Source organism: Lissotriton vulgaris, unplaced genomic scaffold, assembly GCF_964263255.1.
Source record: "Lissotriton vulgaris unplaced genomic scaffold, aLisVul1.2 SCAFFOLD_1952, whole genome shotgun sequence".
Taxonomy (NCBI): Eukaryota; Metazoa; Chordata; class Amphibia; order Caudata; family Salamandridae; genus Lissotriton; species Lissotriton vulgaris.
In genome coordinates, this window is record NW_028246160.1 from 134,937 (window position 1) to 151,043 (window position 16,107).

A 16,107-nucleotide genomic window follows, 5' to 3' on the forward strand; every position below is an offset into this window, starting at 1 on the left:
TGTCTGCCATGCCCTGTTGGCGGCAAACCTGACTCTGAACAAAGAAAAATGCGAGTTTCACCAGGCCACGCTGAAGTTCTTTGGTCATATCTTTTCTGGAGCCGGCATGAAGCCTGACCCTGACAAAATTGTGACCTTAAATAACACCAAGAGTCCCCAAGATGTCAGCGAACTCAGGTCGTTCCTTGGAATGACCAGCTATTGTGCTCGTTATATTAGGGACTACGCAACGATCAGCCATCCCCTCCGCATGCTGACCAAACAGGGTCAGCCATTTGAATGGACTCCCCAGTGTGAGCAGTCATTCAAGGAAATCAAGAAAGCGGTGGAATCGGCGGATCACTTGTCATACTTCAACCCGAAGCGAAAGACTGAAATAACTGTGGATGCCAGCCCCGTGGGGCTTGGAGCGATCCTGGCACAGTATGAGAATGATTCAGATCAACGCCGCATCATTGCCTACGCGAGTCGTAGTCTGACTGACCCGGAACGGGCCTACTCCCAGCCCGAAAAGGAGAGCCTAGCCGTAGTGTGGTCATGTGAACATTTTCATGTTTTCATTTATGGCAAACATTTCACTTTAATTACAGACCATCAAGCTCTCATCACCATTTATGGAAACCCAAGATCCAAGATGCCCCCGAGGATTGAAAGGTGGGGCCTACGGTTACAGGAATATACTTTCACCATAATCCACAAACCAGGGAAGTCTGAAAATCCAGCGGACTACATGTCCCGGCACCCACTTCCATCGTCAGCTTCCAAGTCATCCATCGCAGAAGAATACATTCATTTCGTAACAGACCAAGCTCTACCTCCAGCTATCCCTATGGAGACCATTCGAGAAAGTACAGCACAGGACGTCATCCTGCAGAAAGTCCTTCACAGAGTCCGCAACAATCGATGGAGACACGATCCTCAGGACGATAATGCCGACTCCTCGATCCAACGTGAAATGCAGGCCTTCCGGCACATGAGTGGCGAGCTGTCGGTCACCACTGATGGCATACTGTTGCGAGACCAGAGGATTGTAATCCCCACACAACTGAGACAAGGAGTGGTTGCTCTTGCACATGAAGGGCATCGGGGAATTGTGTCAACCAAACGAGCACTAAGGGAACGAGTGTGGTTTCCATTCCTCGATCAACTGGTGGAAGCCACCTTGAAGGATTGTCATCTCTGTCAACTCACGAGCAAGAGCGATCCTCCGGCACCATTACACATGACCACCCTACCCAGTGGTGTGTGGCAAGAGATCGCCATAGATTTTTATGGACCCCTGTCATCGGGCAAATATGTACTGGCCATCATCGATGAGTATTCCAGATACCCCATTGCATGCTTTGTGCCGTCCACGAACACGTCCAGTACTCTTAAAGTACTTGATGAAGTCTTTGCAACGTGGGGGGTTCCCAAGACAGTTAAATCAGACAATAGGCCCCCTTTCAATGGAAATGACTTTGCAGCCTTTGCGAAACACCTAGACTTTCATCACCGCAGGATTACACCCCTCTGGCCACAGGCAAATGGGACAATTGAGAGATTCATGGCCACGCTCAAAAAGACCTTCCAACATGCTACCGCGGAAGGGAGGGACCTGCAAGCAGCACTCAATGAAGTCCTTCGAGCTTATCGCACAACTCCTCACGCAACGACTGGCCAGTGCCCCGCGACCCTTATGCTGGGACGTCCCATGAGGAATCGCATTCCAACGTGGGATGGAGCCCTGAAAGCATCATCATCTGCAAAAGACCCACATGAAATAAGAGCAACGGATGAACGCAACAAAGGAAAAATGAAGGCCTACGCAGACCACCGGAGAAGAGCGAGGTCATTATCATTACAAGAAGGGGACCATGTTATCGTTAAGCAGGAGACACAGAAAAAGACCGACTGTCCATTCAAGGACGAACCATTGGTGGTCACAAGAAGGAAAGGAACCATGGTGACAGCGGAGTCCGAGCAATGGCGAGTCACAGGAAACATCTCGCACTTTAAGAAACTGCCACAAGATACCTCAAGAACCATGATGAGTGAAATGGACAATCCCAGATCGGAAGAACTGCATTCAAGTGATCGTGAGAGCATTGCTCCGATCATTGAGACACTGAGTACTAACAGTCCGAGAGCCAGGTCGCCACGACCTCATCGTGACGTACGTCCACCCAAGAGACTGATCCAGGAGATGGACTGAGAAGTCAGTATGTTTTGTTTGTTTTGTCACAAAAGGGGGAGATGTTGTGAAGTTAGCACACCAGTAGTTGGGAGTGGGCGGAGCTAGGGGGCCAGAGGAAGAGGAGGAGTGGACACAGGAAAGAGTTAATTAGTCTAGGGACAGGGTATGAGCTAGACGTGTTAAATAAAGCTCGAGTTTAGACAGCAATAAGTGTCTGTGTTTATTGTAGCAGGATGCTACAATCGCTGCCACGGATGACATCTGCATGACTGGGCAGGGGAGACACAGCGGCCCTCATCCCTCTGGACATCTCTGAAGCATTTCACTCTGTCTTCCACTCCGTTCTCATCCAACACCTGCAAAACATCGGAATCGACGTACACGCACCCCAATGGATTGATTCCTTCCTGACTCGAAGGACCCAATCGGTCAACCTGGCATCGTACACGTCGGATGCCTGGGCCTCATCTACGGAAAACCAACAAGACCAAAATCACATCTTCAGGAAGAGCACGTCACTGTGAGGCTGCACATGGTGGCCAACAGAGCGAGGACCACCAACCATTCCCAACACCCATGCCGAGAACCTTGGGATCATCAGTGACAGCAAACTCGACATGACTGCCGCTTCATGCATCTTCACCCTAAAGATGCAGAGGAAGATTTTCAAGCGGCTGCCAATTAGCACCCAGAAAACCATCACACGCACCTTTGTCACAAGCAAACTGGACTACGGGAACAGCCTGTATGCCGGAATAAACAAAAAATTCACCAGAAGGCTGCAGACCATTCAGAACACAGTAGCCAGAAGCACTTTTAACCTCCCACGCCACATCGCATCACATCACACCTGAAGGAGCACCGCTTTCAATGCACTAAAAACATGGCCAAGCACACCCAGGGCCACCGACATTATGCAGCAGGAGAAGCCCAAATCATGCAGCAGGCAAAGATTAAATTATGCAGCAGGCAAAGCCCAAATTATGCAGCAGGCAAAGCCCAAATTATGCAGCAGGGTTGAGAAATTATTAGGTAAGAAAAAGTAATAATGCAGCACATTTCTAAATGGTATTACTTTATCAATTTTAAACTTGGTAACACTTTCCGAGAATTGATTGAGCTGCATTAGTACTATTTTAATACCCAAATATAGCAACAGGTAACAAAAAGGACCACCTTTGCTACGGGCCTTTTTACTGCACAGGAACACGTGTCTCTGCATTTTCAGTAACTTTTGAACCCTTTGCGCTAGAAACAAAACTTTTTTTTTTCAAATCTGCAGATTATGTGGCAGACAATGGATTATGTGGCAAATGCGGCACAGCTATAATTATGTGGAAAATCGCCACAGCAGTCACTTGCATAATTACAGTGGCCTTGAGCACACCTCAACAATCGCCTCTGCTTTCACAAGCCTTCCAGACACCTCCACTCGTCCGGACTCTTACTTGTGACACACCCCACGCATACGGAAAACCAGGCAGGCACGTCTTCTCCGACATCACTCCTAAGGTGTAGAACTATCTACCACTACACATAACCACCTACTACTCACTTCTTGAATTCCACAATAAGCTGAAGGCCTGGCTTTTCGAGTAGTCCCACCGTGCCCTAGGTGCGCCTAGCCTCACACCTCAGCTGCAAGACACCCTCCCGGGCGACAGTGCGCGCTACAAACCTGCTGGACAGGGCTCTAATAGGTTTAATGGGGCAAGACCAGCCTTTGTTAATAGGACTGATACATGTTTAATGAAATGCAGGGCATGTTTCAGAAGAATAAATTCACTTTTACTGTGGAGTGGCAGTACCCTGTGAGGGCATGTGTCAGCTGGGCAGTGCCAGCAGACATTTTAGAAGTTTTAGCAGGAACCAGATCACAAAATATCCCGGCCACACCCAGCACGAGCTTCTGTTTCCAAATATAAAGAGAGAAATCCCGGGAGGCCCGGTACGTGGCGCCATCTAGCGGTAGAGCCAGGTTATCTGCCTCAGCAGCATTCAGAAACAGGGAAGGTTTCAAAATATAGAAATACATTTTGCAGCATGAATGTCGAGCGCTTAAGTGGCGCTGAAATACTATCTTCCAGCCTCCCTCTTCTGACAGACTCCAGTACCAAGCACCTCCCAAGGGGGGCGCATCTGAGGAAGGCGCTATACTTTTAATGGGCACGTTCCAGTACTTCACAGCGGGGACACTATGTAATACACGGGTTATTACATGTATTTCTCGGGATGGCTGCAAAGTCTGCATTTTTTTAAAATAGAACAACGCCTACACTCCTTAGCGTGAAACTAAATGAGGTCAGGGCAGAGCGTGGAGTTGTAGACGGGCGTGCCACGCACCGAATGGGCACACCCTGCATTGCTTGTAGCAGAGCCTGTCTCAGGGCGGCTGTACTTTTAATAGGGCAGGAGACGTTTGCCGAAATCAGGGAACATGCTCTCTTTCCCTCTCTCTGTTCAATTCAAACGCTCACCCAGTTTCTTTCTCTCTCTCTATTTCTTTCTGTCTCTCTCTATTTCTTTCTTTCTCCTTCTATTTCTGTCTCTCACTCTCTGCTTTCTCCTCACTCAGGCATCAATGCAGGGTGGGGGGGGGGGGCATCCTTAAATTAAGCGCTGCCTGGACCACAGGGCTAGAGTGGGGGTTCTAAAAGCCCCAGGATACGGGGTCTTCAGGCAAATGATTTATGTTTGAAGTCTGGGGCTCACCAGCTGCAGCAGGAGCAGGAGGCCTCTCGTCTGCGAGGTGACAGCCGCTTCTAAAACTTATTCTACGTCACGTGACAGCTCTTGTGCAAGCGCAGCGCCAAAGTCCAATAAAGAGCTGCATTTGAAATAAAAGAGAACAGGCAAAAGAACGGATGGAAGCAGGGTCGTGATTGGGCGGGATCCGATCCTTTGTGGGACCTACAGGTGATGTGAATGCATGGAGTCCTGTGGACACGGATGCAGGGTCCTCGCGCGCCCTTGCCAGCCTCTTAGTTATTAAGGAAGTTCTCCACAAATTGACAAACATGCGCGCTTTAAAGTGCCACACTGCAGGCTAATTTTAACTTGTCCGTGTTTCATTTCCCTCTTTTATGCTGGCTTGGTTGTTTGTATTTTAAAATGCTGAGTTGCTTTCCTGTGTTGATTAGTTTCTGGAAATGTGACGTTCTTTCGTTGTTTTGCCATATGAGCAACTGTGTAGCTCATTTCTGCCACTAGCGTAGCCTCGAGGCGCTGCAGTTCGTGGGTACCATTCCACTCAGCTCGGCGCTTTCCAGGCGACCCATGACAAGCAAAGAAGCCTAGAAATGTTGTGTTACGAAGAAGAGAAAGAGCGAGCAGCGGAGGAAAAGAAAGGGGTTCAAAAGTAACTGTATGAAAAGAACTGAAATATGAAAAAAGGAGCAGAAAAAGAAAGTGGCTGGAGCTCAACAGGTGGAACGGAAAATAATGAAGAGGAAAAGAACGCGAAGAAAGGGAAAACAGCAAAAAATAAAGAGTGATGGCAAAGCCAATGGGTCAATGCTTATAACTGGAAATGCCTGTATGCTTCCATCAATGCATTCACTTATCCATTCACCCACACACTTGGAAGGGTGGGGGTGTGTTAACAGAAGGAAGCTCTGGCATGTCTTTCCTCCTTTTCTGTCAATTCCCAAGTTGCTGACCTGCATATGGAGACAGAAGACGGAGGTCATAGCCGTGCTTCCGTTTCCGCCCCAAAGCACCTGGGACGGATGTACAAACAATATGCATTTATTTATTTATTTGAGAGTTTTATATAGCGCTGGCTAGACCCGAGGGTATTAGAGCGCTTTAGAAGACATAGCATTGACAGAAGGATTCACAGTTGACATAGTCTGTCGATGATGGTGTGTGAAGAGACAAGCTGGCATTGGTTCGCGCTGGATTTCAGTGCGAGTGGCACAGTCCTGTGAGAACGAACCTGTTAACGGTTGCAAAGATCACAACCTCTTGATTTATGGGCCTGAAAGCCACGCCAAGGGTCCAGGACCTGAGAGGCATCACTTGGGGTCAGGAACATGCTGCGGCTGGACCCAGGAGCTGGTTGGGCAGCCTTTTATGTCCCTAGTGGTCAGATGTGGAGGGCAGCAGACTAGCCCTTGAAGTCAATCTGGGGTCCTGGGTTCAAGATGGCATTGCTGGTCCTGGCCTTCTTCCCTAGGCAAAGGAGCAGCAGGTTAGCACAACAAGGCAGCAGTTTTCTTAGTGCATGAGTCGGGCAGAGTGGCAGTCCTTGTAGCAGCACAGCAGCCCTTTTTTTCTGATATAGAATCTACAGGTCCAGAAGTGTTCTGAAGAGCTGGTGTTTGAGGTCCTTCTTTTATACACCGTTGTGCCTTTGAGGTGGGGAGAAGCTTCTAGAGGCATGCAGTTGAAATGCCCTGCCATCCATTCTCCGGCTCCAGACTAACTACAGGGGGGTATGCAGGACTTTGTGCGGAAGCAGGAGACAGTCTATTCAAGTGTAAGTATGGCTGTGTCCAGCTCATCCCACAAACCAGCCTGTGATGGCCCATCTAGTGACACCTAAGCTCCCAATGCAAGTGGCTGTCTAGGGGATGTAAACAAAGCCCAACTGACAACCCCACCCAGTCATGTGACTAGAGACAGCCTGCTGCACCAAATGGCCAAGGTAAGAAAATGCAAACATTCTAAAAGTAGCATTTTTAGAATTGCAATTTAAAATCCAACGTCACCATAAGTTAGGATTTTAGATTGTGATTTCAGAGACACCAAACATGAATTGACTATCTCTTCCCATTTGGAAACTATACTTATAAAATGTAATAAAGCAATTGCAACGTTATCCTATGGGACAGATAGGCTTTGCAGTAGTAACAAAAAAAATGAAGAGCTTTTAATTGCCAGGACATGTAAAACCTTTACGTGCATGTCCTACTCTTTAGCTACATTGCATCTGCCCTCTGGGCTGTTTAGAGCCTACCTAGGGGTGCCTTATATGCATTATAAAGGAAGGTTGGGGTCTGGCAAAAGGTTTATTTTACCAGGTCGAAATGGCTGTTAAACTGCACACACAGGCTGCAATGTCAGGTCTGAGCCATGTTTAAAGGGCTTCTTAAGTGGGTGGCACAATCAGTGCTGCAGACCTTCAAGCAGCATTTAATTTACTTGCCCTGGGCACATGTTGTGCCACTTTACTAGGGACATATAAGTAAATTACATATGCCAATTGGATATGAGGCAATTCTACCATGTTTTAAGTAGAGAGTGTAGGAAGGTGGCTACCTGACTATGGTTACCCCAGATTTTTTGCCTTGTGTTTAGCTGGTTTTCGACTTAGTTGGCCTGGTTCCCTGCTAATCAGGGCCCCAGGCTATCTGCTCTCTCTTTAAAATGGATTCCATGTACCCTAGGTGCATAACTAGATTGGCTTGGGTCACCTTATCAGCCCCTGTACAGAGCACTATAGGTGCCCAGGGCATAGGTGCATCCAAGGCCTACCAGGTGCTGCAGCATATGTTTTGCCACCCCTGGCTGGCTATCTAAAATTGACACAACTGGCTGATCACTCAGCTGGGGCAAGGTGGTGTAATCACCCCTTGCTTAGATGTAGTATGCCTATATCTAAACCTAACTGGACACATATATACCTATCAGTCACTCCTATGGCAGGCCTTAACAATCCTGGAGGCAGAGTGCTTGGTTTTATGTGAGATGGTGCTCTAGCATGAGCTGAGCCTGTCTGCAGCTGTCGGGACCAATTCCCTAAGCTGTTCCGGGATAATGCCATACCATATACTATTAAGTGCATTATAATCCTCGCGGTTATATAGCAACTTTGGTTTAGCTTTATCAAAACATGTCGTGTAAGGTGTCATACGATTTGTAATACTACCCCCTCGCCAGTCCTGGCGACGGGGGTAGCATTCCACCCCTCTAGAGGGAGACGACATGTTACTTTGCTAAAACGCAGTTGATTTTAAAAAGAGCCTCAGATCCACAAAATGGATGCTTCTGCCACAGACACGAGTCTGACCTCCTGCAGCTGACCGAAACTCAGCAGAGGAGGCCTGGACAAAGGGTTTCCTGTCACAGGGAGGTGTCACACCACCCCAGACAGGAGATAGTGGATTGTAGCAGGGAGGTTTGAAAGAAACCAGACACTGCCTGGGGAGCACAAGGCTGCCCCTTGCATAATCCGGTCAAACCGGTTCTGGGGCACACCAGCCCCTGTCCCAGCATGGCCTGGATCAAAGGAAAGGGGTGTATCCACCCCCTTCCTGGGTCCCACCCATAGGAGGGGACCTAGCAGGTAATCCAGCCCCCTAGATTGGTATAAGAATGGGAGCAGTGCCAACGCACTCAGATTATCCTGATGAAACATTTGAAATGAAACTCTGGACCCTTCGACATCCTACTCAACGTAGAAGACTGAAGAATCTCCCTTGTGGTCAAGGAGTGGCCACCCTGTGCAAACAGGCACCATCCAGCACCTCGACGTCTGCTTTGTTGCAGTTCCTGCCAAAACTCGAGCAACAGAGATCAACGAGATCAAGCTTGCCTGCCTTCTTACAGCCCGATTCACAGTTCCTGCAGAGCTGAGACCCGTGGAGGCGACCGGAAGCGTGGGGCACACCATCTTGAAAATACCACGAAAAGCTGACCGTGCAGCCCACGAGTGACCCATGAAGCTGTACACCAGGATTTGAAAAGCCCCAACCCAGAGCCACTTTTGCATCAAAGCTCACCCCTCTACACTCGACGAGTGCTGCGTGGGGCCCTTCTGCTTTCTTTGTCTCAACACGTTGGCCCGGTCACTTGCCAGCTGGCTTGTGGCCCTGTGCCAACGAAAACCTAAAACCGACTTGCGATTCTGGTTGCTCCAGACTTGCACCAGCTCCTCTGAAAAGGAGCCCCCGGTCTGACCCTCCTGGTCCGAGTGAGAAGCGATCTCCCAATCCCATGTGGATTGCTTTTGCCAAGTGTTGTTGACTCCAATCTTGAAGCCGACAGCGCCGACGGTGAGAGCCTGCGTGGGACAGCTTGTGACCCGCTCCTGGACCTCGCAGATGCCCCAGAGCCCACGTGGCAGCGGAGAGAAGCTCCTCGACAACCACCTGATTGCGCCCGACATTGCCTGGTTCCGTCCTGGTTCCACCCTGGTCACTGCTGAGTGACCCAGACTCTATCCCCTCTGCTTTCAGGTACTTTTCTTCTCTGATCCACCCTTGGATCACCCCGGACACTTATCTTTCACATCGCCTGCAGCATCTTCAGCTTCAAGCACCAAGAACCTGCGTGACGAAACCCGACGCCACTTCGACCCTATGCACCCGCTTCCTGTGGGTGAGGTAACATTGCAATGCTGGTGTTCCCACACTGGTACACACCTCTAGGGTCTGTGTCTAAAGTTTTGTCCATCTAGGTTCAGCAGAAGTATCCTAAAACTCTATTTATGTAACTTTTACGCACCATTGACTTTACATTGGTGCATGCGTGTGCTTTAAGCGCTGCACCCGAATCCCCGGGGCTTTTCCCGACTTCAGCATTGCTAGTCCCGACTGCTCCCAGCGATTCCATAGGCCCTAGGCCTAACCACTGTTCGATTGGTATCTCTTATACCACTTTCTTAATATATGGTTTGAGTGGCCACCCGCCCTCATCCATAATTGTGCAACTTTGTATGTTATACTGTGCTTTTGATTTAACGCTTGTGCCCCTTTGCTCATAAAGAGTACTGGGGATTATTTTTAGAAATAAACACATATATTTTTATAATATATACTTGTGTGGTGTCCTTTCATTTGGTATTACAGGATTGTGATTGGTAAAACAGCTCGCTTAACACGACCTCTTGAGTTAAGCCTTTAAGGCTGCTTAGTCCATGCTACCCCTAGGATAGCTTGTCTAATAAGGTTGACTTACAACCAGACACCATAAGGGATTGTTTGGACTGATACAAGGTGGTTTCAGAATTGGAAACATCATATATCAGGCCAACTTCTCACAGAGAGCACAAGCACTTTAGCACTGGTTAGGAGCAATGAAGTGCACAGAACCCTAAAGACAGCAAAACAACATTCAGCAAAAAATGGAGGAGTAAAGGCGAAAAGAAGTCTGGGAGTGACCCTGCAGAAAGAGCCAAATACAACAGATGGGATTTTTAATTTAACAATATTTTCACAGTTGTTGAGTTAATATTCATATAGGGGTGGTCCCCCTTTTTTTTAGTTTTGGATTTATCCAGAGAGTAAGCAACTCGGATAATGTACAGCGGCCATTTAGGAGGAATTGTTGGAGGGTATCTTTTTCATCCACGTTGAAGACTTTCAGAGAGGGATTGGTTCTGATTAAAAGGGGGGTGCTGGTAGGGCATTCGAGGAAGGCTTGTTTGAGACTCCTTTTTCTTTTGCATTGAGGTATTTCCAGTAGGAGGGTGTTGCTGCTTCGTAGTAGGAGCTGGCTTCCTGAAATGGTCAGTTTTCTGACCAGGCAGATCGAGACCATCTATACATCATAAGTTCCATGATGGCGGTAGCTCGGTGGCAATCACGTTTTCATGGAGCATTGGGGATCCAAGCACTTCATTGCATCAAGGTCAATTTTGGCTAGCGATCGTTATGGCATGGTGCGGTGACTTGGCCCAGCTTTTATTCCAGAAGTTATGCCAGTTTTGTATAGGGATCAGGAAGCTTTCATTCCAACTTTCTGTCCTTCTCATTCTTCTCTGAATATGAAAGGAGGCCTTTTTTAGCTTTGAACCTGAACTCTTCATTTTTCTCAACAGATCAAGATCTGACAGACTGTCTGATTGTCTATTTTTAACCTTTGGGTCAACAGAGCAGGGTTGTAATGCTTCTCCAATTAATTTAATCAATAGATTAGATCTACCATTCTATTGATTTATTTATTAACTGAGATCACTCTCCTGTAGGGACTCGGAGATCTTTAGAGGCTCGCTGCTTCATGGCTGAGATTTGCAAGGCCGCCACCTGGGCTTCTTCCTAATACCTTTATCCATTATAGACATGTTGAATGATGGGAAGACCCTTAAAGTTTACTAAATTCTATCATATCATGAATTATTTGTATGATCTGATATATCGATAGAGTCACTGATGTATTGCATTAATGACCTTGGTCTAAAGCAGTGTTTCCAGTGGGTCACAACTCACAAGCTGACTTTTGGTGAGTCGCAAAAGTCAGAGCGATGAATAAAGATGCCTTTACATTCTGTGCTTAACTTGCCACTTTTGCCGGTGATTCAAAAACAGAGGTTATTGTCAGACTGTTTTATTCTTTTAACATGGGGACTGGTGTTTACTTTTATTTCTCCGACTGGAAAGTGATAGGAGTTTTTAGAGTGAATTAAGCGACAATGTAGGATGTTGTTTTTTGTAATACACAACAGAATGGAAATACCTGAATGCATCAAGCAGTTAGGAAATGAAAAATGAAGCACTTTTTTTGTAATTTGAAGTGTGCTGAAAACGTGTTTTTAATAGAATCAAAACACTCAAGAAACTTACCTGGTGATACACAAGTGATAAATATTCACAGAAACCCGATTTCCACACGTTATCATTTGTGTTCTATATAGTTTTAGCAGTAAAACTGTAGGTCTGTGCAAATGTAGTGCCCATTTCAATGAGACATGTGCTGTCTAAAGGACAGAGGCTACCACGCAATGCTTCAGTTACATTAAAAATCTCTCACCCTATGTCCATTAAAGGTAGGTGGGTTGCAGAAATGTGTTGTTCTAAAAAGTGGGTCATTGCTCAAAAAAGTTTGAGACCACTTTTCTAAAGGGGTATTTTTTCATTGCAGGCCTAACACAGCTTAATGTTCCTCATAAGTAGTGACTGAGATAAATGCAGAGGGATGTATTGTATTTGTATTGTATTGTAATTGCATTTTTATAGCGCTTACTACCCCATACGAGGCGTCAAAGCACTTTTTCAGCGAGTAGCACGCTACCCGGGTCCCATAGAGGATTGGTGTTTAATTAGTATAATGAAACATGCAAGTACATTTTAAGTGGTGGATAGGTTAGTCAGTTATTTGGATTTGGCACGATAGCAGAAGGATAGAGGAGGAAAAAGGTTTGTATTTATATAGCGCTTGTTACCCCTGATGGGGTGTTGATGCCCGCTATTCAGGAAGCCCATAAAGGATTAGTAGTGAGTTAATATGGTGAAATATGAAGTAATTTCAGTGGTGGATATTAGTCAGTTATTTGGAGTGAGAAGGATAGCGGAGGGATAAAAGGGGAAGAAAGGTTTGCATTCATATAGCGCTTGTTACCCTGGATGGGTGTTGAAGTGCTTTTCTGGCGAGTAGCACACCACTCCAGAACCCTTAAAGGATTAGTGTTGAAAATTAGTATAGCAAAATATAAAGTAATTCGAGTAGTGGATATGTTGTTCAGTTATTTGGGCAGAGAAGGTTAGGTGACAGGATAGAAGAGGGAAAGAGGTTTGTATTTATATAGCGCTTGCTACCCCTGATGGGATTTTGAAGTGCCAGTAGCACGCTACTCTGTAACCCATCAGGATTAGTGTTGAATTAGTATGGTGAAACATGAAATTAATTTTCGTGGTGGATATGTTAGTCAGTTATTTGGATTGAGAAGGGTTGGGGAGGGGTAGAAAAGAGGGAAGGGTTTAGAAAGGTTTGTTTTCGGGGATCGGTATAGTAAAAGAGGTGTCAGATGATTCAAGGAGGGGTAGAGTAGGAGAGAGTCTAGAAAGGGTTATTTTGGGGATCATAGTAGTGGTATGGGGTTTGGGCTAAATTAGAGAGTGCATGTAGAGGATATATTGATAGATGTATAGGATGAGAGATAGGGTAGTGTATTGGAAAGAGTAGTAGAAAGACGTTTGAAATTAGTCAGAAAGTTAGGTTAGAAGATATATTGAGCGAAGTATAGGCTGAGAAATAGGGTAGTGCATTGGAAATGCTAAATTAGAAGAAAGTGTTATATATATATATAGTTCCATAAGTCCAATGGAAGTATATAGATACATAAAGGAGGTAAATATATTGGGCAGCATTTTTGGCCCTGGTCCTGGTCAGTCTCGAACAGGCGCAAACAGGCAACTGCCCTTGTCCTCTCTGCCCATAGCCTCGTCGCCCTAACCCTGGCCTTTTATATCCCTAGTAATCAGGAGCCCCCTTCAGCCAATGGGAACCCTAGCCCTAAAACTATCCAATCACAACACTAGCCCTAAAATCTGGAACCAATAGGAGACCAGGACCTTACAGCAAATCTTAGCCCTAGTCCAAGCACCCAATCAGTTAAAAAAACGTGATCTCTACGTCCAATAGAGGTCCTACCCCTACCAGTAGTCCCAACCAAAGTCCAAGCAACCAATGGCACAGGAAGACCTAGTCCCTACTTCCAATAGAAAGCCTAACCCTACTCTTAGTCCCACAACTAGTCTAGCAACCAATCACACCAGATGCCCTAATCGCTACTTCCAATTAAAGGTCTAACCCTAGCCCTGTCCCACCCTACTCACAACAACCAATAACATATGAATGCCTAGTCCCTACTTCCAATAGAAATCCTAACCCTAGCCCTAATCTCAACCCTACATTGATTGAATCACAGACCCAGAAACCAATAAGAACCCTCAAATACCCAACCAATGAAGAGATAATATCCTTAATTACTGGCCAGTAACCATCATTACTCCTACTTATCTTTATCCCAGTCATCAGAGCCTGTCCTCCCTCCCTTTACCCACCGTCCCTCATGTTAGCTTGGTATACCAGGAGGATTCTGGGTAGGATTGCCTGTTTAAGGGACCTCACGGAGGTGTGGGTGGGGTTTCTTCAGAATATTTACAAGATTTCTTGTCTCGAGGTGGGATGACATCATAAGTAATTTCTGGGAGAAGGACGAGTATGACTATGTGTGTGACTATAAGTAACGAAGAGAGGGTAAATAATTGAGACATTTTTTTCACACCTAAGTACAACATAGATGCCAGAAAAAAATAATTTACAAGAACATATAGAAAATGATAGGAATAGTAATCTATGTCTGGAGGGTCTGCTCTCCAATGGCCTTTAGGTGGGCTAACTAAGCCCCATTTACCCAAAACGACCCTGTGTTGAGAATCCCAACAAGTCAATATTAGATAGCCTTTCATTCGGCCATGCATTTTTATTAGCGGTTTATTGGCTGTCTTTTTCACCCTGTCCTCATTGTCATCCTCTATACTCAGCTTCCAGCTGGTACATCTCTGCTCTATCCAGCCTTTATCTCTGTGATGCTCCTTCCGTGGGAGAAACTCCTCTCGGGTGTGAATTACCACCCTGGTCCCTGAGTTACACAAGGCCTGTATGTGAGGATTGTGGTGTATTATATGGAATAGTTGTGCAACCATACTGTGTAATACCATTGCACAGCTGGGTCCAGTCAGGCTCATTTGTAAAACCTTTAGCTCACACCTGAGTAGCTGTGGCTTCGAACAGCAAGGCTTGAACCAAGGAACTAGTGTAAAGCATTTAGAAGCACATAAGAAATTCACACAACAAGAAAAATCCTACACCAATTTATAAAAACAGATTATACTTCTATGAATTTTTAGACACCAATGTTAGCAAAATCCACCGGAGGGTTCCAGATATATATATTTTTAAATATACTCACAATTCTCAGCTTTTTAGTCCAAAGTGCAAATAAACACTACACTGGTACCGGAAAATTTGGATACTTTTGGAAAGTTTGAAAGCGTTGTGTTTGGCTACTCCAGCCCAAGTGGGGTGACCTAATCCAGCAGGAAGAAGGTCCGGGGTGGGTGGGCATTAAGGAGTAGTTCGACATTTACCTGGTCACCAAAGCAGTCTAAAGTCCAGTTCCACACATTATATCAAGACTGTAATAGACTTCAATAGAGTGGTCCTGATGCTGGAGATGCAGGATGCTGAAAAGATGTTCTAGGTGCTGTGCGGTCGACAGTGGTGTCATCACAGTTATTCAATGGTCCATGGGCAAGGTGGGTTGACTTTGGCCGCAGAGGTCAAGGTCCATCGAAGTCCTCTTTGAGCCAGTAGAGTGCCAGCTGAGGCTGGGATATCAGTTTCCGTACACAGTGGGTCCAGTGGAATCCTTTGGTGAAGGCTGGTGTCCATCTTTGGCACAAATAACAAAAACAAACTGGGGGTCTATATAGGAGCAAGCCGAACTCCCAAAATATGCACACTCCTATATAAGTGAGTGGTGCTTAAGGGGCTGGATAAACCTAGCTCCTTTGTAAGATGTGAAAAAGACAACCTATAAAGTTGGACTCACTGCGATTGTTGATCATACCCGTACAGAGAAATACTGGATTCCCATCAAAGTCAAATGTAGATCAAATATTCTCATTTGGTCATCCGAATAGGGATGGTATGTCGCATAATCATCGAGACTAGTCCATAGCCCATACTCATCTGGGTCACATCCTCAGTCGCCGTGAAGACCATAAGTTAATGATCGAGATGGAATTAAGTGCAGTGCAAAAACAATAAAGTGTGGTGAGTTAAAAAAGGATAGAGGATCAATAAGGTAAACTTTAATAGAAATTGACCTCTCCCTCAATAAAAACAAGAACAGTGCAAACAAAGCAGTCTAACCATATAACTGCATATAAAGGGCCAACATGTTTCAGCCTAGAGGGAAACAAATCCCACGGCTTTCTTCAGGGCCACAGTCCTTAACGTTTGCTACTGCATACCAAAAGTGAAAAATAAATGAATCAATTAAAGGATACTTCTGTGTAATCCAAATTTCATGTTCCTCTGCAACAATCAGTGTCTTTTACATCTGTTCAAAAAAATCACAGTACAACGTGAGTCCTATTCATAGGATGTAATCTGGCAAAGATCCCAATAAGGTGACCAAATGAATTATCTCACTCGTACTCACCTGTATTGTACAGGGAGTATACCATCTTTGGAAACCA

The 16,107-nt window shown here is 45.9% G+C and overlaps 1 protein-coding gene across 3 annotated transcripts in view; it reads right to left on the reverse strand.

Annotated features, from left to right (window-relative positions):
* The window catches only part of LOC147666127 (catechol O-methyltransferase-like), a 42,218-nt gene extending 37,239 nt beyond the window's left edge, over positions 1-4,979 (reverse strand). For 2 of the 3 annotated variants that reach the window (XR_015304876.1, XM_086949282.1), the window contains exon 1: positions 4,889-4,979. The gene's annotated coding sequence lies outside the window, so the exon portion shown is untranslated. The remainder of the gene's footprint in view (positions 1-4,888) is intronic. The other variant, XM_086949283.1, reaches the window with a different exon arrangement.
* Positions 4,980-16,107: the final 11,128 nt, after the last annotated feature.